Source organism: Schistocerca nitens, chromosome 2, assembly GCF_023898315.1.
Source record: "Schistocerca nitens isolate TAMUIC-IGC-003100 chromosome 2, iqSchNite1.1, whole genome shotgun sequence".
NCBI classification, from domain to species: Eukaryota; Metazoa; Arthropoda; class Insecta; order Orthoptera; family Acrididae; genus Schistocerca; species Schistocerca nitens.
In genome coordinates this window covers 323,155,005-323,179,502 of record NC_064615.1, presented here as the reverse complement: position 1 = coordinate 323,179,502, position 24,498 = coordinate 323,155,005, and the positions used below count along the sequence as shown (strand labels likewise).

General features: G+C 42.7%; 1 long non-coding RNA gene across 1 annotated transcript in view; it reads right to left on the bottom strand.

Moving 5' to 3' along the window:
* Positions 1 to 2,257: 2,257 nt before the first annotated feature.
* Positions 2,258 to 24,498, bottom strand: part of LOC126236112 (uncharacterized) — a 186,902-nt gene continuing 164,661 nt past the window's right edge. Inside the window, exons 2-3 of the long non-coding RNA XR_007544871.1 lie at positions 21,055 to 21,111; positions 2,258 to 2,328 (exon numbers count right to left, since the gene is read on the bottom strand). This is a non-coding gene — a long non-coding RNA (uncharacterized LOC126236112). The remainder of the gene's footprint in view (positions 2,329 to 21,054; positions 21,112 to 24,498) is intronic.

Sequence of the window (24,498 nt, the reverse complement as noted above, 5' to 3'; positions counted from 1 at the left end):
TCCTACAGCTATCATTATCTGGACTGGATGGAGAGTCGCCTAATCTAAAAAAAACACTTGTGCACCACCAAACATACAGTTAGCTACCTGAGTAGCAGCCTGTGGTGCGTTCTGCACACCTGACCTATTTAGGGGGACCCTACAGTTTTCAACCCTACGGGCAAGTCCAGGAAGTCACAGCCTAGCTTGTCACAGAACCTTTGAAGTCTCTGGTTTAGTCTTTCCACTCATCTCGGAACCAAAGGGCCATAATCAGTTCTGGGGACAATGCTGCAAATTGTGAATTTCAAGAAACTCCATGCGCAAGGCTGGTCTTCTCAACTTCCTCTCCCAGTCACTTGAATGACCCAAGAACGACGTCAGATCCCAGACAACAGGCATCATTTGTTCCAACATGAACCACAATCTGCAGTTGGTTGCACCCTGTTCCTTCAATGGCTGCCGCAATAGCCTCTTCAACATGTTGAATGAGGCCTGCAGGCATACACACTGAGAGCACTTGATGTCCTTTCCTGTCCCTTGCTGCCACTTCCCTAACGGGTACCATCATTCGCCATATGTTTGAACTAGAACAAGGAACATTACATAATAGTTTCTTTGTATCAGGTTACATTTCTTTGATAAACCATTTGTTTAAGTTCAGCACACAGTTTTATGTTAACAAGTCACTTTCAAAGTTATTTGATTCGATGTTCAATGTGCCCCTATATTTTTCAGATATTGGTATTAAATATTTTTAATTTTAAAAAACTTTTACTTGATGGTCAACCCTGTATGATACATTACTTTCTTGTGTGGACACATAATCATAAGTTTCACTTGAAGGATAAGGCATAAAAAAAGTTTTAGACTGGCTCGGGAAAATCAATTGAAATTGAGCACCCCCTTTTAGGTGCAGTCACTGGGAAAGCTTGATTTCAGAGACCAGGACAGAACTATTTATGTACCGTATTTTGTTGACATACTTGAATAGATATGCATTTGTGTCAGATATGCTGAAAAGATAGTTGATTACAAAATTTGTAGAGCAAATAGAAATTTGGTTTCACATGACATTTTGATTATATGGTTTGAATATAACAGAGGGGAAACATTCCACGTGGAAAAAATATATCTAAAAAGAAAGATGATGAGACTTACCAAACAAAAGCGCTGGCAGGTCTATCGACCTGCCAGCGCTTTTGTTTGGTAAGTCTCATCATCTTTCTTTTTAGATATATGATTATATGGTTTGTTATTTTTCTGATATGTGATTTTCATGCAATACAGTGTTTGATTATACACAAATTTCTTTTTCCTATTTTTGATCGTACTGTTATGTCAAATGTTCATGCTTAGATTTCTGATACACAGCACATGTTATCAGGGTTGCCACAAGTTTCCTCAAGTGAAATTCCCTGATTTCCAGACAGGTTTTAGCTTTTTTCCCTCACAAATTTTGAGATCTCAATGGTAAGTTAAAACTTAAGTTGACAATGTGCATTTGCAGCTACGGTACAACAATAGTGCAAACGAGGAAATATCTAGGAGTGGGAAGGGAGGGGGGGAAGCAACTTGCAAGCAGATGGTGCTTTCTGATGTGAGCAAAAATCTTAAGTACTGACATCAACATATTTTGTAATGAACTGTTTTTTATATGGAGAAAGCAAGCCAAATGGTATGTGTGTTTCATTAAGACCACTGATATTATTTTATTTCAATAAAACAAAACACATGTGGTGACAAAAATACACATTTCCTTGAAGTTGCAAGACAGATTTGAGGGAGAAGTTCGGGTTGGTTACACCAAACAACACCCATTTTGCTGTAGTTCATTTATTCACCTAAACGCATGCAAGGCTCACAAAGAACTGAACATAGCGGAACAGCCCAAAGACAATGTTCAGAGTCCAAAGATGATGTTCAGAGTCCAAAGACAAATGCATATCGATGCTGGTGTCGACCTCATCGGCGCCACCACATAGCCCCCCCCTCACGCAGTAAGGAGTACTCTTGAGAGGCCGGAGGGGGGTGACTAAGGCGTCGGCAGGGCTGGACCGCGGGAGCTGGATCACGGTCAGCTCGACAGCGTCGTCGGGGAGCTGCGTAGGTAGATGTCGTGAAGGAAGGTTTGGCCACGAAACCTGGAAGTCGTTGAAGCGAGCCGGGCATCGTACTGGTCATGTGGCGGCAGGTAGGCCGACGGTTTGCGGGTGGAACGGAGCGACGACGACGACGATGTCTCCGGTGGGCGTGGCGAACACACGAAGTATGTCCAGGTCAACTTTGGGCGGGAGGGGAACACATTTCACCAGGTGGCAGGGAATGGCGGAGGTTGTGTCATGAGCACTGGATGAAGAGAAACACACGATGAACAGTGTATCATTGCGCAGTATTATTGAGATGCTCTGGATTATGTCTGGGGGGACAGACACAAACACCTCGAGCAAGGGCACGTTCAAGATGGGGGAGTGCGAAAACCTCGACAGGGTGAGGCAGGCGATGGTGGAGAGGTCGAAGGGACCAGTGAAGGGCCCGGCGGCGAGGACATGATCGTAGGTGATCTCAATGGGGGGAGCAGATGGTCACTCGACGGAGTGCGTGAGACCGGAGTCGAGGGCGAGGTCGGAGGAGAGCTCGACGATTGAAGCTGTAAGTCACTCAATCGAGTGTGTAAGTCTGACATGGAGGGAGTGGTTGGAGCGTCATGAGCCATGACAGTGAGTGGCGTGGTCGTGGCCTGAAGGGGGGTAGAAGAAGGCTCCACATGAGTAGGCTTAAGTCTGTTGAGAGAGACTGTAACAGCTGAATCTTTCATCTGGGTGTCACAGGTGTTGGCTGAGCGCCGGAGAACTTGGTACAAGCCGGTGTATGGAGGTTGGAGGGGAGCACAGACAGTGCCATCTCAGAGCATGACGTACTCGAAATTGTCCAGAGATTTCGGGACGTGAACCATAGGGGGGGAATGGCTGGCAAGCGGAGGGATATGGAGGTTGATGAAGTGGCGTCTGACGTGGTCCACGAAGGAAGGTAAGTCAGACTGAGGGAGAGAAGCGGAAGGGCTCACAAGTTCGCCAGGGGGAACAATGTTCTGGCCGTTTACGAACTCAGCTATTGTGCCTTTGAGGTCTTCCTTATAGATCGCACGAATGCAGAGTAGCACAAGGGGAAGGGCCTCCATCCATTGAGAGTGGTGGCATCAAAGAGCTGCCTTGAAAGTGCAGTGCCAGCGCTCTACTAGCCTGTTACTTTGGTGATATGCTGTGATATGCATGCGCCAGATGCCGCAAATGTTACAAATCTCGTTGAACAGGGCTAACTCAAATTGTCTGCCCTGGTCAGTTGTGATGATAGCTGGACATCCGAAACGCAATAATACCCATGACTCTACGAAAGCTTGAGCAACAGTTTCTGCCGTAATATTGGGGAGGGGGACAGCCTCGACCCAGCGAGTTGTTCGGTCTATAGACGAGAGAACATAACGAAAGCCGTTAGAGGGGGAGAGAGGGCCGAGAATGTCAATATGAATATGCTGGAAATGCCCAGGAGGAATGGAAAAGGAGTCGAGGGGGGGTGAAGTGTGCTTGTGTACTTTGCAGTGTTGGCACACGACGCAGGAGCGTACCCATTGCTGGCAGTCCTTGTTGACATTTCTCCACACAAAGCGCTCTGCTACGAGGCGGGCGAACGCACGAACACCGGGGTGGGCTAAATTATGCAATGCGTTGAAGACAGCTCGACGGAGCGTGGTTGGGATGAGAGGGTGTAATGTGCCCATACTGTCGTCGCACCAGATCTCACCAGGTGGTGCGGATGAAGTGTAGTGAAGAAGTAGTGTCTGAAATCAGGTTTTGTGTTTCCTCGTTGGCAGGTTGGAGGTTAGGCAGTTCAGAGAGGTCTAACAGAGAATGGACGGCGTCAACTCGTGAAAGAAAATCAGCAACTATATTGTCAGCACCCTTTATGTGTCTGACATCATTGGTGAACTGAGATATGAAGAGAAATGGCATCCCTCAATGTCAGTCATAAAATGCTTAATTGCTTCGTAGACCGCGAGCAACTCCCTGTCAAATGTGGATTATTTCTATTGTGCATTGGTAAGCTTGCACGAGAAGAACTGCAGAGGCGAAGTTTGGCCATTGATTGTCTGGCTAAGGACAGTGCCGATGGCAGTATCGCTCGCGTTTGTTGTGATGAAAAACTGCGCATTGGGATGAGGATGCGCGATGGTGCAGGCCTCGGCAAGAAGATTTTTGAGGGCAGTGAAAGAGTCAGTCATAGCAGGGGTCCATGGAACGGGCTGAGATCCAGAAGTGTTGGTGCCTGCCAAGGCGTCCGTCAGTGGAGTCTGAATCTCCGCAGCCCGAGGTAGATGTCAGTGATAATAATTAATCGTCCCCAGAAAGTGCTGGAGCTCTTTGAATGACGAAGGTCTGGGTAGGTTTAGTATTGTTTGTACTTTCTCAGGGGGCAGTGAAATGCCATCGGCAGAGACCCGAAAACCAAGAAAAGTGACAGCGGGTTGATGTAGCTGCAATTTGTCCTGGTTGGTCTCGATGCTTGCTGCCGCGAGAGTATTCATAACAGTTTGCACATGTCGAATGTTGTCCTCGACGGAGGAGCTGAACACAAGAATGTCATCAAGATATGCAAAGCAGAATTTTAGGTCGAATAGCACTTCGTTGATGAAGTGTTGCCAGGTCTGGGTTGCATTTTTCAGGCCGAAGGTCATGAATCGAAACTGAAATAACCCGATCGGGGTGGTGATTGCTGTCTTCTCGATATCTTCAGGTGCCATGGGGATCTGGTGGTAGGCCCATTTGCAATCAATGACAGAGAACGTGGTCACACCTGCGATGGCACTGTTAAAGTCGGCAATGTTAGGTATGGGGTAGGTGTCCATAATTGTTCATGCGTTTAGTCAACGGTAGTCTCCGCACATGCGCCAGGACCCGTCTTTCTTGGGTGTCATATGTATGGGTGTAGACCAGCTACTGGCAGAGGGTTCAATGACGCCGGAGCTTAGTAGTTCAGAAATCTGATTTTTAAGGTCAGAGAGGCGCTCGGGACAAAGTTGACGTGTTTTACTGGAGATTGGGGGACCTGGCGTGAGGCGAAGCCTGTGAACCGTGCTGTTGGTGATGACGGAAATGTTGCTGGCGGCACGGGAGGTGGTTTGTTTACAATGTGTGGCGGGCAGGGCAGGTGAGGCATAGTCGTGGTGTTCGGAGCCACTCGGCGGATCTGATGGGAGCTGAGGCAGTGAAGTGTCACAGGAGTCAACGTGACAAGATGGCCACTGGCACGAAGCAGTGGCACCGTGGTCGGGTGAGCTCGTGAGCTGTTAGTGAGTCCATTGTCCGAGGACGCGGTCTGTGGCAGCACGGTCGTGGGCGAAACGCTTGGCGCGAGTGCACTGTTTGAGTTGTCAGTGGCGGTCGCACGGTGGCACGCAGGAGCCGGAATTGCATAGTTTGAGGTGCTGTCCGCGAGGGTCAGGGTAGGAGCTGTCAGTTCGTGAACACGTGACGCTCGTCACGCATGCGCACTTGTGTCCGGCCGAGTGTCAAACGCTGCCGTGTTAGGGGTTGTGTGGCCCTGCAGAACTGTCAGTACACGTTATGGCAGTCTTGATAGCACAGTTGCGAGGGGTAGCGGGAGGTAAACACATGGAGGCCCAATTGCTGGGATTGCAAGCAGATTCGGTGCACTTACTGACCTTGCTTTGTCCTTGCTGTAGTGTCTGTAATTCCTTTGCTGCATCGGAGAGCTGGAGCTGTGTTTCGTGGAGCCGGAGGGAGAGCTCGAAGTTTTCCTTGCGTAGGCGAGTGACGTGTTCAAGCTTGAAAAGGCACTTGTGCGTGGTTTCTTGTAACGTCGTCGACAAAGACGAGCATGTACGGATGAGATGAACCCGGACCGATGTGTCACGGGGGGGGGATTGCTCGACGGAGCACAGGGGAAGTGAGTCTTGGACGGTTGATGAAACACAGTGTTTCGCACTAGGTCCGGTGAAAGTTTGTGGTGTCGCAAGAAGTCAATGCCTAGTATAGGTTTGTCAATTTCACACACTAAAAAAGTCCACTTGAGTTTGCAGTTTGTGGAGAGTGAGATGATGTGGGAAGTTGAACCTGAGCATTGTAGTTTAGTTGAATTCACGGCTTGCAGTGAAGTATGATGAGGGCGGATGTTCGATGACACTAAGGACGTAGGCAGCAGCGAACCATCGGCGCCTGTGTCCACTAGGAAAAGATATCCCGATGAAATATCTTTAATGTAAAGTCGTCCGCAATTATCCGGTCATTCACGGACAGAATGGAGCACTGGGGAGTGCCTGTCATGTTGTGCGCAGGAGGAGGCACCTGGGCCTACCTGCAATTGGCGTTTGGGAAGTAGCAGGGTGCTCTGCAGTTCTGTGCCATCTCACCAAACTGTGTGTGGAAGTAACAGAGCGGTTGCATTTCCTGTGGACAGTTCGTTGCCAGTGGCGGTGGCCGAGGTTCGGTGGCCGCAGCAGGTTCGGTTGCAGGAGGGGGCGTGGCCGTGGGTGGAGCCGGTGGCATCCCAGTTGCTTGTTTACTGCTTCCCAGAGCGGGCGGAACGGTCGGTGCAGTATGGCCCTGGCCGCATCTGGCCGCAGGGTGATGAGCCTGAACCTGAGACTTGTCAGGTAGGCAGTGGCTGGCGAAATAGAGCAGTGATGCATCGTGTAGCTTGTCCACAATTGTCATTCTTTGCTCGACAGGTTCAAGAGACCTTTGAGCCAGAGCAAAGCGGATGTGAGGAGATAGTTTATCTGACCAGATGGCGAGGAGAGCTGTGTCAGAGAATAGGTCGGCACTGACCAGGGCACGTCTCCAGAGCTGGGAAGGTTTGTCGTTGCCTAGTTGCTTGACATGGTGCACTTGCCGTATTGCTGCCTCAGTTGAGCATGCAAGCTGACGTAGAACTGTCTTTTTGGCTAGAGTGTACCGGGTAGACGAGTCCGGGGCGTCAACCAGGTCAGCAATCAAGTCCTCCTGGTCGTGCAGGTGGGTGATGAGGCACTGAAACCTGGTTGGCTCGTCAAGTTAGTAATTGTCAAACACTTCGTCCACAATTTTGAACCATTTTGTTGCTCTGTCGGGATTAAACGGCGGCAGCATTGGTAAGCATTGTAGAATGTTCGGAAGAACAGGTTGATTTGAGTTCGTCGGGGCACTGCCTGAATCGAGCTGTTGTTGCTGTGTGGCAACAATGGCTGTTCAGGTGGCAGCTTGAAGGTGACACGTTGTGGTTGAGCGCGATCTGTCGCGACGTGGAAAAATGCGTGTTAGTCCGCGGTAAGCTCGACGTGTGATCAGAGCCAGGGCCACCTGTGTTGCAGGGAGGCTACGGAGGTACGGGCTGTCCAGAAGCACAGTGTGGGAAATGATGTTGAACGGTGGGACGGAATGTGTGATTGTTCATTGTTCATAGTCACTCCACTCAAAATGGTGTGCGGATAAGGTGAATGTCTTGGCACGAAACACCGAGGCGTAGCAGTGGGACGGAGGTGGAGGTCAGGCACAGATAACAAGTTACTGTTTCTGTTGCAGGCTGAGGTATCGAAGTAGTAAGGCAAGTGCTGATGCTGAACCGAGGCAGGTGTGGGTGTGGTCAGATGCTGAGGAGGTAGACCTGTGAACGAAGCAGTTCCGGCCACATGGCAGGTATCCGCGTGGTACTGCAGGGATTGCGGTGTGGCAAATCGTTGTCCTGGCGGTAGTAGGTTGTCCGACGAAGCATTTGCAGAAATCGGCATTGGTCCCGCACTGCACAGAGATCCGTAAGAGGTAACTGCACAGTCGATGAGGGAGGGAACATATGGTGGGAACAAAGGCGTTTGATAGCCGGAGTCATGCACACTCCTAATCTGACGTATTATTGCAGGCTCGAAAACATCCATCAAAATCGGCAGAATCATCGAGTGAGAGGCATCGTGTTGCAGTCGTGGCGGGTGTACATCGCCCGCAACACGATGCATGTCGATCACAAAATCCAGCATTAGGCGCTGGGCCGAAATCATTGTTTGAATGCTGTGTCGTGTAATACACGCGAAAATAACTGACATGGAGGTTGCGGACACAGTAAAACACGAAAACGGAAGACGTTACAACTCGGGGTCACCAGTGAGGGAGAAGTTCGGGTTGGTTACACCAAACAACACCCAGTTTGCAGTAGTTCATTTATTCACCTAAACACATGCAAGGCTCACAAAGAACTGAACATGGTGGAACAGCTCAGAGACAATGCTCAGAGTCCAAAGATGAATGCATATCGATGCTGGTTTCGACCTCATCTGCGCCACAGATTTAATACCTTCACTGATTTCAAAAATAACCTCAGAAAAAAGTAGGCCTCTTGAAAGAAGTGTGTAATGTAGGGAAGAATTGTGTAAACTACTACTGTAGGTGACTGACAATAAAATGTTGGTTCTGCTAGTTCATTATTGTCGGTTATTACCAACTGTGCTGTATCCCTTATTTTACAGATATTCCATAATTTTTATTTCAAGAAATGCATTGAAGAGCCAAAGAAACTGGTACATCTGCCGAATATGGTGTAGGGACCCCGCGAGTATGCAGAAGTGCCGCAACATGACGTGGCATGGACCCGACTAACGTCTGAAGTAGTGCTGGAGGGAATTGAAACCATGAATCCTGCAGGCCATCCACAAATCCATAAGACTACGGCATGATGGAGATCTCTTCTCAACAGCATGTTGCAAGGCATCCCAGGTATGCTCAATAATGCTCATGTCTGGCGAATTTGGTGGCCAGTGGAAGTGTTTAATCTCAAAAGAGTGTTCCTGGAGCCACTCTGTACCCAGGAAAGTGTTCCTGGAGCCACTCTGTAGAAATTCTGGGTGTGTGGGGTGTCACATTGTCGAGCTGGAATTGCCCAAGTCCATCAAAATGTGCAATGGACACAAATGGATGCAGATCAGAAAGGATGCTTACATAGGTGTCACATGTCAAGAGTTATATCTAGACATATCAGGGGTCCCATGTCACTGCAACTACACATGCCCCACAGCATTACAGAGTCTCCACCAAGAGTCTCCACCAGCTTGAACAGCCCCTGCTGACATGCAGGTTCCATGGGTTCATGAGGTTGTCTCCATAGCCGTACATGTCCAACCACTTGATACAATTTGAGACGAGACTTGTCCGACCAGGCACCATGTTTCCAGTCATCAATAGTCCAATGTCGGTGTTGATGGGCCCAGGCAAGGAGTAAAGCTTTGTGTCGTGCAGTCTCAAGGGTACACGAGTGGGCCTTCGGCTCCGAAAGCCCATATCGATGATGTTTTGTTTCGAATGGTTTGCACGCTGACACTTGTTGGTAGCCCAGCATTGAAATCTGCAACAATTTGTGGAAGGTTTGCACTTTCGTCATGTCGAACAATTCTCTTCAGTCGTCATTGGTCCTGTTCTTGCAGGGTCTTTTTCCGGCCACAGTGGTGTTGGAGATTTGATGTTTTGCCGGATTCTTGATATTCACGGTGCACTCATGAAATGGTCGTACAGGAAAATCCCCACTTCTTCGCTACCTCGGAGATGCTGTGTCCCATCGCTCATGCTACGACTATAACACCACATTCAAACTCACTTAAATCTTGATAACCTGTCATTGTAGCAGCAGTGACCGACCTAACAACTGCGCCAGACACTTGTTGTCTTGTACAGGTGTTGCTGACCGCAGCACCATTTTCTACCTCTTTACTTATCTCTGTATTTGAATACACATGCCTATACCAGTTTCTTTGGCACATCAGTGTATACGAGTACACAGCATACAAGTCTCAGCATAATTTTCTTCTTCTTATCATCCACGTTTTCTAACTTATAAACTACTTTTGAAGTGCCAAAATGTACTAGAACAAATAAAATGTCTGTAAAACGCCACACAGTACAACGTACTTCCGGTGAGACTGTCGCAATTCCTGAAAACCAGGACCCCTGGCCTCTGAGGAGCACTGCAGTCCTGGGTCCATGGATAAATCATGAAAATCCACTGCATTACACCACACACAAACAGACCCGGCCAGCGTGTTGATCAGTGAGGCTAGATCAGTCGGGCAGGGCCTGCACATTAGTGGGAACCCGAATGGCTTCAGATCAGCAGGCCCGATCCATTACAAATACCTGCAGAAACGGCCTGCGGTTTTAGCAAGTCATGGAAATCCACATGGCCAGCTATTCATGAGCCACAGACAACATGTTGGTGAAATGAGACCACAGTGATCAATCCATGCAACAGATAACTTGTTTAAATATTCTGAGAATCAATAATAATGAGGATCGGTAGCAACTTGAAACACCCCCGATTATATTTCTTGTTGGGTTTTGTGTAATTTATCGAAGCCGCCAAACAGTTAATTATTATGATTATATGACCATGTGCTTAATGGATGAAAGACTATCAGTTTTTCTGCTGTGGTTTCGGGGGTATTTCAACTGAGTGCGGCTGTTTTGCAATTGAATAGTGGAATGATTGAAAGTTTGTCTATTATTAAGGACCACAAAGGTTGTGATGTACAAACTGTATTGTATTTTCTACGAACACACAAATTCTGGGGCAGTTGCTACCTTTGCCTTACACGTCTAATTACGGTTATATATTTTTATTTATTGCTGATTTTCAGTACTTCGTCACACGCAATGCTGATGGTTAACATTCACAACAATCCTCACTGCAATCCATGGTTGTTGCTGGCCGACGCGGTTGACGCGAAACACGCAATTCGGCACTTGTCACTTTCTGTTTCATATCACTCGCGAATCGGTATTAGTGAGGGTCAACCCCACGACGATCAGGGGGATGTGCTCACTCTTAATACTCCGGTGAATTTTACCGTTTACAACTCACTCGACCACCATTCTTGCCTGTCTCTCCCACACTACCTGTCACTTGACACTCGTCTCACTGCCTCCTGCAGCACTCGACACTCGTCTCACTGCCTCCTGCAGCACTCGACAATCGACTCCTGTCTACTATCGACCTGGGTGTTGGATACTAGCATCTATGTTCGTGGGATCACGGATCCCTTACAAACTCAACGTAAAGATGATTGCTGAGCCACAGACAGGCACATAGAAAAGACTGTACACTCTCACAACTTAATTTTCAGCCATAGCTTTTGTCATAAAATGATCACACAATCACTCAGACACAACTCATGTACACCTGACTGCTGTCTCCAGCTGCTGTGCCCACAGTCTGAGAATCAGATCCAAACAAACCACTCCTCATGCCCCCATGCCACTCATCGCCAGCTGCTAGGCTAATGGCAAGAAGTGTTGGCAGTACTTACTGCAAGCTGAGGGGAGTGGTAGAAAGGAGAGAAGCAGTAGTAATAAGGGAGTAGGGAAGCGGCCCATGTACTCCACTGCACCCAGCCAGCGACGATGCACAACACTCAGTAAACAAACCATTTCACGTACTGAGACAAAAATGAGATTTTTTCCAGTGTTTCTTTTTTCCAAATTTCCCTGACATTTCCCAGGTGTGCTTGAAATTCCCTGATTTCCAGAACCTTTGGCAACCCTGGTTAAACAGTGTATGCCAGTTTCACTCTCATTATACAAATGACATTATTTTTACACTGTTCTGCTGCTGCTAATTGTTGCATTTTTAATGTTAGAATACAGAGTGTCGACTGGAACCTGTTATGCTGACAGGACATCTGAACATCTGACAGATGGTGGGGCATCAAAGTGTAGTTATAGGCATGTTGCAGGTCGCGAAATCCCTCTGGATTTGGATGGGTCAGGGATGAAAGGCATCTCTTTGCAGTTGGCAAACATGAAAATTCATATGGCAGTATGAGATTTTCTACTGATTAAATATATTTAAAGTACACAACGAAAGTTTTTCTTACTACACAAAAATTATAAACTACATGACAATGTTGTGGTTTATATTCAATGTATCATTCAAATCCACATGTTATTGGGTCTTTTAAATTTCTCGTGTCTCTCTACAACAGATACGTGTTCACTTTGCTACAGATTATGAAATAATTTTACAATCTGTAACTGTTATTTGTTTGTCATGATCCATCTGCAAGTTCATACACGTTTCACATCTTTACCCACGATACATCCACTTAGTAAGTGTCCTTGTACCTTCACTTGTTCATGAAACGACATTATTTCATTTTTCAAAGTTTGTTGGCACACACCACATTCCTGGTCAACAATTAGCAGGATGCAATTCCCATTATTGTGCAACCGCTGTAACATCTGTATAATTCCTTTCACACTGCCAACTATGTTTATTGAAGTACAGTTTTGTGCTGTAAGCCATTTGCCAGGATCATCCAGACTTTTTGTTGGATAATACACTCACACCTGTATACACCAGGCTTCACAAAACGATGAGTAAGACTTAAGTCCACCACACTTTTCGGCCCAATTCCATACTGGCAGTGTTTTGCGCTGACCTGAGCATCCAATTACTATAAATATGAATATGAAGCACTAACACAAGTCTTTCAAAGTGTATGTCAGTATCTTCACATTTATATTTTCACATCCCAGCACTCAGTTACCAACATTTATGTTAGCATCAATTACACTATTCATTATACTTTCTTCATGTCACTGATGCAAAATTAGTTTGCCCCCACACAGATATTATTTACACCAGGTAAAGAATCCCGGATTACATTCACATAGTAAAAGTCTTTGAAAGTGTGTGTATATAAATCTCTTGACATTAGATCATGTGGCCATATGTGTGAGTGAACTTTGGCTTGACTCAGACTTTCACATAGGTAGTGTTTGTTTGGTGTGATGACCTTTGTCTTGTGAGATGTTTAGGCTATGGATGCTTGGGCCTCCAAGCATAAAACTTAACAAATATGAACTATACATTGCATGATAAAAGAGGATTTGCAGCAAAATGGAGAGAAAGCCATATCAAACACATGTTACCAAATGTCAAAATCAATTTCAAGCACAGCCTATCCTTGGCTCATACTGCTTATTACATTGTTAGCACATTGGCTCGTGGCCTTTCTTTCAACACATGAATATCAACGTATATTGCCCTATATACACATACATACATCTAAACATAAAATAAATGAGTAAGCTGTAAAAACAAACAAATGCACACTAAGTCTAGTATTATTCTGCCAAATGTTTTTATATGGAGAATGAGTTATTCTATAAGCTTGAGCTGTGAGGTATTATTTGTACCATGGTTTAGTTTCCACATAATGTGATGCTTGTGTTAAGCAAATCCTTATTATGCACATTCATGTTTTTCAAAATGTTCTGTCATGAAAAACTGACACACGCCAGTGTCTAAACTTACATGCAACTTTCAAATTGTAATAGTTATTCACTACTTATGAATTATTACATACATACATACATACATACCATACTGATCTCAGAGCAAAAGGCCATCCTTCCTATTCTCTATTCACTGTATCTCAAATTAAAAACTGTCAGTTACCTAGTGTTTCAATTCATGAAACCTATATATACATAAAATAAAGTTTTCCATACATAACTGCATAAAAATGATCTTATGAAACTAAATACTACAAAACATCAGTATATGTATTTCTTTAAATCACTGTGATGATACAGTACTTCTGGCTTATGCACATATGAGAACAAGGAAGCAACTACCATAATGTGGTATATTAGTGATTATGTGTGGTCCAGTATACAAATGTTCTTATTTTTTGTTATTATTTTTTAGTAAAGAAGATTTGGGAAATGCTCTCAGCAATATTATTCTCCTATCTTAAACTTCTTTGTTTTATATAGTTTTGTTGTATGCTGCTTTCCTTAACTTTGCATTCTCACTAATTGAAATTTATGCTTTATAAAATTTCTCTTTCTAATTATTTTCCTTCCTAAGCATTTTGGGAAGTGGGTCTAACCACTTATTTGACTCTCTAGTTTTTAACATTAATGCCGGTGGAGTGTATGTTGCGGATAAATGAGGTAAATGGTTTACAGTTTGTTCAAAAGGTTCAATGAGTTCTACCCATTTTGTTTGTATGTGTGCATGTGCAGCAGAAATTCAAACAAATCTGTTAAATTCTCTAAAAAATGTGTTCCTTACAATTTGTCTGAGGGTGAAATGTAGAAATTAAAATCGGTTCATAGTTTTGCCTCCCAAAAACATTTTCCTTCTGGTGCAAGTGAAATTAGAAGCATTGTCAGGCAGCATTGATTCTGGCTTGCCTGTGTGAGGTATGTAGTCATCCACCATATTTTGAGTTATTTAGCCTGCTGCTTTGATTTTGTTGCATACAGTTTTAGACTTTCAAAATATGGTATAGATAGCAAATACGTATCTTGGAAGTTCTCCCCTTGTGGATGGTAGCAGTCTGGAAACGTCAATGGATGTCAACTGCAGTGATTTGGTGGAAAGGATAAGATGTAGTTCAGTTTTGCAACATACATTAAGTGGTTTCATTTTCTGACATATGAGACAAGTTCTCTACACCTTTCATATTTTCCTGCTTGGAAGTAATAGTAAAGTCCTAGCTTTCTTACTCATTTTGTGGGCCTAAATGGCTCCCATGTGTCATGGGTGTACAGTATAAATATTTCTGTACTAACTGCTGGGATGCAGTCCAAAGTTATACTATTTCTATAAAATAAGATGATGATATAGATCCTGAAATGTTGTAAACGTTTGTTATTCCAGTTTTCTGTTCTTACCTGTTTTACCTGACACCACTTTGGGCCATTATCCTACTGTTTAGTCGTATTGTTGCGTATGTCAAGAACGTGTTGCCTACTTGCCTGAACGTCAATTAATAATTCTTTAAATAAAGAATTTTCTATTAATTCATTGAACTTGGGTAGACCTTGGGGTAATCTTGTCAAACAACTGTGCTGTTATCTTTTCCCTTAATTTGTAGAATTTCAAAGTGATGTTCTTGGAGTGCAAGGGTCCAACATGTGAGTCTTTCATGTAATAGTTTGCCAGTCACTAAGGGGACACTGTATGTCCTATGCCACCAATGTTAAATTATCGAATTTTGGAAACTTTATAAGACACCAACTTACAATTTTCCATAATTATTGAATGCACCTTTCTAGATACAATGAACTAGAATTTTTACTAAAATTGTACTGTGGGGTAGTTTTTTTTTTTTTCAAACACTCAATTTTTTGACAGAATTTTGTAAATAAATAAACATAAAACAAAACAACTCAGGATATTTTAATTATTCTAGTTCCATATGTGTTGAGTCTCAGACTTGGCATACTGTGAAAATTTCATGTCTCTACCATCAGTACTTTTTTAGAAAACGTGTCATTTATTACAAAAAATGTAGTTCAGAGATATTGAGGTGTAAAACTTTTTTATTACCCATTCTTAAGCAGATTTACTTTTCTTCGTCTTTTATGCACTATAATTGCCCTGGTCCATAGTCTGTGTCTTCTTCGGTGTCACAACAGTCCAGTGCTTGCTGCCTCCTTTTCTTTCTTGCTTCTTTTGTCATTTGCTGAGCAGCTAACTCTGCTTCATGTACATGAAGATCATCCAGTTACCACAGTCCTTTAGCTGTGTTCTGTCCAAATCTTACCCCTAACTTCTCCAGAACCTTAAGTCTTTCATAATTCCCATGATTAAAAGTTATTTCAGCATCAGACACTGCTGACTTTAGAGCCATAAGGCCAACAAATACATTTTAGGCACACAGCACCACACAACATTTTGAAGGACTCATTCACATTCTGGGTCTTCCAATGTAAACAGTCCTTTAGTAGCTCAGGATTAATCTCTGTAAACAGGTTTGATTGCCTCCATTACTGCTAAAGGAAGATAATTTTTATGTGTAAATTAATGCAAGGTGACAGAAAATTCAGCTTGCCTATATTTACACCGAGTGTTTGGTGGACACAAAGTGTGCCATGGCTTTTCATCGGTTGATATTCGATGAAAGAAAGTGCTCCACACAGCTCTTTTCATCTTCTCTAAATTGTCACAGTTATCTCTAGTGGCCTTCCTATAATATTCCTGTAATTCATCATTTACTTTGTTGGTTACCGGTAGTCTTCCAGCACATTTTGTTGCCTTTCCATCAGACATTTTTGTGTTACCGAGCTTGGTTTTTATGTTACGCAGGCATATTCCCATCCTTTTCTTGACATGTCCTACACACTCAAGTTTTTGTATAGGAAGATTCATATGGCGTACTGTTTTGTACTGCAATGAAAGCCTTGCTGTCTCTATCACGTAAGTAATTCATATATCTGACACCTCTCTCCTTCTGCGAATGCTGGAAAATGTTAACTGCTCCTTTTACCTCCATCACTTCACTTGTGCCATCATATTTTTTTTCATACACTCCTGCTTATGAAGTAATCTGTTCTGGTTCACTGTACAACCTTGGCAGTACTTACTGAGAACTTCAAAATCCAAATATTTTCCATTGTTAACACTTATTGCAGTTGTAAAACCATTTTTAGAACTAAACCCATGCTTTTGCCAGGATCCATCTACAGCAATGCTGATGTCTGTGTCACCCTCATTTTGTTCAATAGCTTCTGATGTAGCAGCAACCATTGTATCTTCAGCCACAGCATTTATAGAGTCCCCAATTGCAGTTACATATTTCGTATACCTAGAAGGTGGTTTTGGCAAATTCAACACAATGCAGAAAACATTGCCAGCCCTTGCACCTTTACCAGTGCATCTAAGGCCATAGAACAGTCTCACATTAGTTTCATACAATTCATTACCTGAACACTTTGATAAAGTATGAAATGCTTTTTCATTTTTTTTTTTTTTTTGCGCTTCTGACATTTAATAAGTAATTTAGACACAACACCTATTCTAGCTCCAATATCCTCATGAAGTTTAACTTCACCACCACAAAGGCAGCAAGAGACAGTTTCAGAGAGAAGCTGTGCAAGGATTTGCAGATCAATAATGGCATTGTCCATAATATTGTCACAGAAGAAGCTGAGTAGCTCTGTGGTGTAGTGGTTATGATACTAAACTGTTGCATGGAGGGTCGTGAGTTCAAAACTCACCTCGACTCTATAATTTTAATTTCTATATTTGGTTCGAGTACACTCTAGAAGTATCCACAAAACATGTGCAAGCATCTTAACCTTGCACTCAGTGTACTCATGACTGGGTCTTAAGCAAACAGGAAGATTAAACAGTTATTTTTTAGAGTTCCAATAGCCATGAATGCAGGTAAGGTGCATCATATGACGACACACTGCGGAAGACAATAGAAAGGAACACTTTGTGAACCTCACGCTGTCCCAAAATTCACTCAACAGAAGTAAGGTACCTCACCATAATACTAAGACACCATACTTCCTTCTTAACCAAGGTGTCACAACCACTGCCTTTTGCAGTAGGAATAACATTGGTTCCCTCATGTCCTCCTGAGCTGACAAGATGAAAAATTATTCTCAGACACGTGGCCCCAGGCAGAATACTGAATTCCAGTCGTATGACAGAGTGAATAGGCACAACTGGAGGAAGGTTGAGATGGACAGAGGAGGGGATGGACAAAAAGGCAGCACAGGATGAGATGGGTAAGTCAGAGTCAGGGGGAGGAGGAGATGGAACAAGAGAAGAGGAGCAGAAGATGTATATGGAAGGGGCTCAAGGGGATAAGGAGAGGGCAAGGGCAGCAGGAGGGAATGAACGAGGAGAGCTGAAGATAGGCAGAGGGGACAGGAAGAGATGAACAGAGAGATGTTGGGACGTAGGAAGATGTGAACAGGAAGAGACGGACAGATATGGAGAGTGGGAGCAGGAATTTTTACTATTTCAAGGGATACTTTACTGACACATTCAGCATTCCCAGACTTTTCAGCACCAGGTGGCAATTTCAGAACTGCATTTATATCGAAAGGACTGGGCTATTCACAATCCGTCTCTTTTGTTGTTGTTGTTGTTGTTGTTGCTGTAGTCTTCAGTCCAGAGACTGGTTTGATGCAGCTCTTCATGCTACTCTATCCTGTGCAAGCTTCTTCATCACCTGCATCCTTCTGAATCTGTTTAGTGTATTCATCTCTTGGTCTCCCTCTTCGATTTTTACCCTCTGCCCTCCAATACTAAATTGTTGATCCCTTGATGTCTCAGAATATGTCCTACCAACCGATCACTTCTTCTAGTCAAGTTGTGCCACAAATTTCTCTTCTCCCCAATTCTCTTCAATACCTCCTCATTAGTTATGTGATCTGCCCATCTAATCTTCAGCATTCTTCTGTAGCACCACATTTCGATAGCTTCTATTCTCTTATTGTCTAAACTATTTATCATCCACGTTTCACTTCCATACATGGCTACACTCCATACAAATACTTTCAGAAACAACTTCCTGACACTTAAATCAATACTTGATGTTAACAAATTTCTCTTCTTCAGAAACGCTTTCCTTGCCACTGCCAGTCTACATTTTATATCCTCTCTATTTCGACCATCATCAGTTATTTTGCTCCCCAAATAGCAAAACTCCTTTACTACTTTAAGCGTCTCATTTCCTAATCTAATACCCTCAGCATCACCCAATTTAATTCGACTACATTCCATTATCCTCGTTTTGCTTTTGTTGATGTTCATATTATATCCTCCTTTCAAGACACTGTCCATTCCGTTCAGCTGCTCTTCCAGGTCCTTTGCTGTCTTTGACAGAATTACAATGTCATCCGCAAACCTCAAAGTTTTAATTTCTTCTCCATGGATTTTAATTCCTACTCCAAATTTTTCTTTTGTTTCCTTTACTGCTTGCTCAATATACATATTGAATAACATTGGGGCTAGGCTACAACCCTGTCTCACTCCCTTCCCAACCACTGCTTCCCTTTCATGCCGCTCGACTCTTATAACTGCCATCTGGTTTCTGTACAAATTGTAAATAGCCTTTCGCTTCCTGTATTTTACCCCTGCCACCTTCAGAAATTGAAAGAGAGTATTCCAGTCAACATTGTCAAAAGCTTTATCTAAGTCTACAAATGCTAGAAACATAGGTTTGCCTTTCCTTAATCTATTTTCTAAGATGGAAATGGAAATGCCGTGTGGCTAGGGCCTCCCGTCAGGATAAGTCATAGGGTCAGTATTGCCTCACGTGTTCCAACATTTCTACATCTACATCTACATCTACATTCATACTCCGCAAGCCACCCAACGGTGTGTGGCGGAGGGCACTTTACGTGCCACTGTCATTACCTCCCTTTCCTGTTCCAGTCGCGTATGGTTCGCGGGAAGAACGACTGTCTGAAAGCCTCCGTGCGCGCTCTAATCTCTCTAATTTTACATTCGTGATCTCCTCGGGAGGTATAAGTAGGGGGAAGCAATATACTCGATACCTCATCCAGAAATGCACCCTCTCGAAACCTGGCGAGCAAGCTACACCGCGATGCAGAGCGCCTCTCTTGCAGAGTCTGCCACTTGAGTTTATTAAACATCTCCGTAACGCTATCACGGTTACCAAATAACCCTGTGACGAAACGCGCCGCTCTTCTTTGGATCTTCTCTATCTCCTCCGTCAACCCGATCTGGTACGGATCCCACACTGATGAGCAATACTCAAGTATAGGTCGAACGAGTGTTTTGTAAGCCACCTCCTTTGTTGCTGGACTACATTTTCTAAGCACTCTCCCAATGAATCTCAACCTGGTACCCGCCTTACCAACAATTAATTTTATATGATCATTCCACTTCAAATCGTTCCGCACGCATACTCTCTTTTAACAACTGTGATTTTGATCTTTGGGGAAGCTTATCAATTTGATTAGATGCCACAACCTCTAAAACCAGAAGACAAATTTTCTTCTTAGCCTAGAAGAGATTCTACCACTAGTTTCTTAAGGAAAATTGTAAACACATCTTTAAGCAAAGTCTTGACTTTTTCTCCAGTTTGAGTTTTGCGCCATTCGTATAGGATTTCCCTCCATGCTTTCTTCAGGGGGTGGAAGAATACCACATCCAGTGGTTGAGTCAAGTGTGTGGAGTTTGGTGTCACACAAACGTAAACAATGGAGTTTTCTTTACAGGCTGCAAGCAGTTCCATACTAATGTAACTTGATAAACTGCCTCCTATCAAAAATTTTTTTCTATTGTGTTTTTCCAACCTAGGAAGCACAAAAAATGGTCCAAATGGCTCTGAGCACTACGGGACTTAACTTCTAAGGTCATCAGTCCCCTAGAACTTAGAACTACTTAAACCTAACTAACCTAAGGACATCACACACATCCATGCCCGAGGCAGGATTCGAACCTGCGACCGTAGCAGCCGCGCGGTTCCAGACTGTAGCGCCTTTAACCGCTTGGGCACCACGGCCGGCTAGGAAGCGCAAGACTAAAAGACCAGTCCTCAAATGATGCAGAGTCAAGCCATCGTTTCTGACCAATTATAGTGTGCACCATTAGGACTACCTTTCACCAATGTGTTCCAGAGCTTCTGTGCCTTGTATACAACATAAGGTGGCAATAATTTTCCCACTGGATTAACACAAGTCATAACTGATGTTTTTGATGAATCCATTACTTGTTCAGTGTGTCTTATTCCTCATCCTGACAAGACTTTTCTGCTGTCTGGATCACCTGTTAGGTTAGCTTCATTATAATTTTACATATTTCAGGTGGACTGCCATGATTGTGTTCTAAATTTGAAGAATAAAATGTAAGAGTCTCCTTGGATATTGTAGCCCAATCTCATTTGATGAAGCACAAGTCGATAGTTGAGGCTTATGTTGGAGAAGGTACCTTCTCCATTCACACCTTGGTAGATTATCACAGATTTCTTTAACATGTCTGGTGACCTTTTCTAAATTCACTTTGACTACACATTTCCATACATATTCTGTAATGGGGAACCTAAAATCACACAACATTTGTAAGTGTTTAATGACTGCTCTTTGTTCTGCCACTGACAGCATTGGTTACCTTCCTGGATTTTTTGTGTGCACATTTTTCAGTTTGTTTTTAATTATGCTATGGGGGATGCTCCAGAGCTTTGCTGCCTCCTTCTGAGTTAGTCAGCCTTCCTTTGTGTAATTCGAACACTTCTGTAACGTATTATCAGCAGAGCCCTTGTACCTCTGACTTCCAATTTTTCTTCTATTTTCTCTTCTCTGGTCACTCATATCTGATGTACTGGTACACAAAGAGAAAAAGGAATAAATAAAATACAGTCTAACCTGAAGATTAAAAGCATCAATAAACTGTACGGAACAAATACATGAGTAAGTGTATTTAATTGAAACTGGGGCAACTTTGTCCCAGGACCAAGTTGTCATAAATAACGTATATTAAAACAATAAGTGTGGTTTCAAAATGTTGTAAGAAAATACATGGAAATTAAGCTTTATTAGAGACAATGTTATTTTATATTATATAACATAAATAATCTAGTACTTATTGAATCTTTTTAAGCGTGAAATTAAGATCCACAGGCAAGAAAGTTGTTATCCTACTTTACTGCAACCAAAGATATGAATCTCTTGTGACAATTCTTTCAGTATGAAAACAAAGCTGGAAACCAGTGTGACCAAGTTAATCTGAGGCTATACACACTACCACAATGCATAGAACACATGGACATTTGCAGCTTCAGTACGATCTGTGGAGCAAAATAATTTATTTATTTTTCCTGTATGTTGGACAAAGTTGCCCCAAAGGGCTAAAGGCAGCCAGTTTAAAGTACTTTAAATGTGTTTGACCATTGTAATTAATATTTTAATCTTGAGCTGCCCTTACACTATCAGTAATATTGGGGAATGTACTAACAGTTGGTACCAGACAGCAAATCGCAATACTTCTGTAAACATATCAGACATGCAAACATGGAGGACATGGACACCAGTTGTTTTTTGGCTCTTGGGTTTGCATGTAAGTTATAGAAGTACTGTAGATAGAAGAAGGAGTGGTATAAGAAGAGAGGGAGACTGACAAATGAAAATTTAGTAAGTGACTTGAGAATAAAAGAGCCAAATGATTATAAGAACTTTCTGAGAATGTACTTCTGCAAATGTTTACACCTATAATTATGATTATATCTACATAAGATTTATTTATTTGGATGCAATTTTAAAAACAAGAATTTCACACCTTTACAATGGTGTTAAAAAATTTCTTGCCCTTGCAAAAAGTTCATGGCATAGAAGTACCTAAATATTGGCTCCAGCACCAGCTCTGCTTTTTGATGCACTAATAATTCATTTCAGTTCTTTCCTGTAATCTGTCCACAATGGATTAAATTTACTAATCACAGCTATCTGCTACCAGGTACATTTCGCTGTATATCAATAGCTGGTAGTATTGCTCTATCTTATTTTTGTGATTACTGTATTTGTTTGCTCTAACACACCATATGGCCTACAAACCCCTGTACTGTGTACCTCTAATACTTCTCAGATCAATGGACATCTGCTGATTTCAAAGCCATTTCCACTTCAAAATACGACAAATTGCACAAAATAAACAATTTAGCATATGAGACTGAGTTAACGAAGAGAGAATATTAGACAGACTGTACAATCTAAGCAGTTTACTCAATAAAAATATAATTTCAGTAGATCTGTCAATATATTGCACAACCTTCAGTCTTACCTACAGACAGTCAATAACATTGCACAGTATGAAATATTGCACAATATTATTGACAGTCTAGGGGCCGCTTTACACATTTATACTATGCAAAAATTTTATAATTATACACATGCTGTTTTATGTGGCTCAGTCTTTTGGTTGTTCAACTGATAAAGTGTGTACCGCTGGGCGGAGCTCACTCTTCAGAATGCGTAGCATCCCTATGCCAGCCAGCAGTTGGTGACAGATGCCTCTGGCCACAAGGTTAGTATGGAGTTCTTGCTTGTGGTGGGGCATTCCATTCGTCCACCAGCATGGCTGACAACTGCTCGATGGTCATTGGTACATGTGGATGTGCTGCAGTACATCTCCCCGATGCATATCATACGTGCTCAATGGATTTAAGTCAGGGGATCAGGCTGGCCAGTCCATTCACCAAATAATCTCTTGTTCCAAGAGCTCATCAACCTCTACTGTTCGATTCGGAGACACATTGTCATCCATAATCTAATGCACCCCTGAAAAGATGCACGTGGGGAAGGAGTACGGTATCACAATAGCATTAACAGGTGAGAGTGTTGTGTTCAAAGATTTGGAGGTCAATACTCCCATGCAATATTATGCCTCCCCACACCGTAACATTTGGACCACCAAAATGATTGTGTTTGACAACATTGCTGTATGATTTACGTGTTACAAGGGTATTTCCAGAATTATTACTCAGACTGAATCTGCTTTTCTCAGAGAAGAGCATTAAATGCCACAACTTGTTGGTTCAGGCCCTGTTCTCTAGGTGCCATCACAGACTGTGCCACGGATGTGCAGATGTCAGTCGAACACAACGTACCAATCATCGAGCAAAGAGGCCACCCCCAAGTTGTCGCCGCGCCACATTCTGGCAGTTGCACCAGTTATTAACGTACCAGAATTTAACCTTTGCAATGGCTTCTCTCATGCTTACATTAACCTGTGATCTTGCAATTTTAATCACTTACATATATTACCTAGACAAATGTATTCCCCAAATTTCATTGCTCTACATTAATTATTTATTGGTCCTGTGATTTTATTTGTCAGTGTAGTTCAGTTTTCTGTCGTTGGTTATTTAATATATATTTATATAACATAATGAGTAATAGATAAGGTCATTAGAGAATTTTGTGTTGAATTAAAATTAGCAAATATAATTCATGAAACACTAACAGGTACAATATCTAAAGTCAAAATTAATGGGAGAAGTATCCCAGCCATTTGAAATAAAAACTGGTGTTAGACAAGGTGATGGCTTATCACCTTTACTGTTTATCTGTGTTCTAGAAAAAATTGTAAGGATCTGGAATTCAGAGCTAAAAAGTCACAAAATTGAACCAATAACTCTGGGAAGGAAAACAAATGGAATTAAGGTAAACTGCTTAGCTTTTGCAGATGATTTTGCAATACTTTCAGAAAACCTGACAGAAGCAGTTATTCAAATAAACCTTCTGGAAAAAAAAATAGCAAACACAACTGGTCTCAAAATTTCAGCTGAAAAAAAAGAACAAATACAAAAAATGCACCAAAATTCATAGAAACATAAATAGGTACAATAGAGGGAGTAAATAAATTTAAATATCTTGGAGAAACTATACAAAAGAATGGACTAGAAAAATCTGCAACAGATGTAAGAATTAACAAAATGGAAAGAGCATATGGTCCGACAAAAATATTTACAACAAGAAATGTACATCTAGAAAATCCAAAACTAAAACACTACACCACAGTGGTACGACCAGAATGTTTATATAGATCTGAATGACTAACGATGAACTATAAGATGGACAAACTAGATGTACGGGAAAGAAGTATTATTAGAAAAATAATGGGCGCAATAAAAACTGCTGATGGTTGGAAAATAAGAAGTAATAAGATGATCTACAAAAATATAGAGAAAATATCTGAAGTAATGGCCAAAAG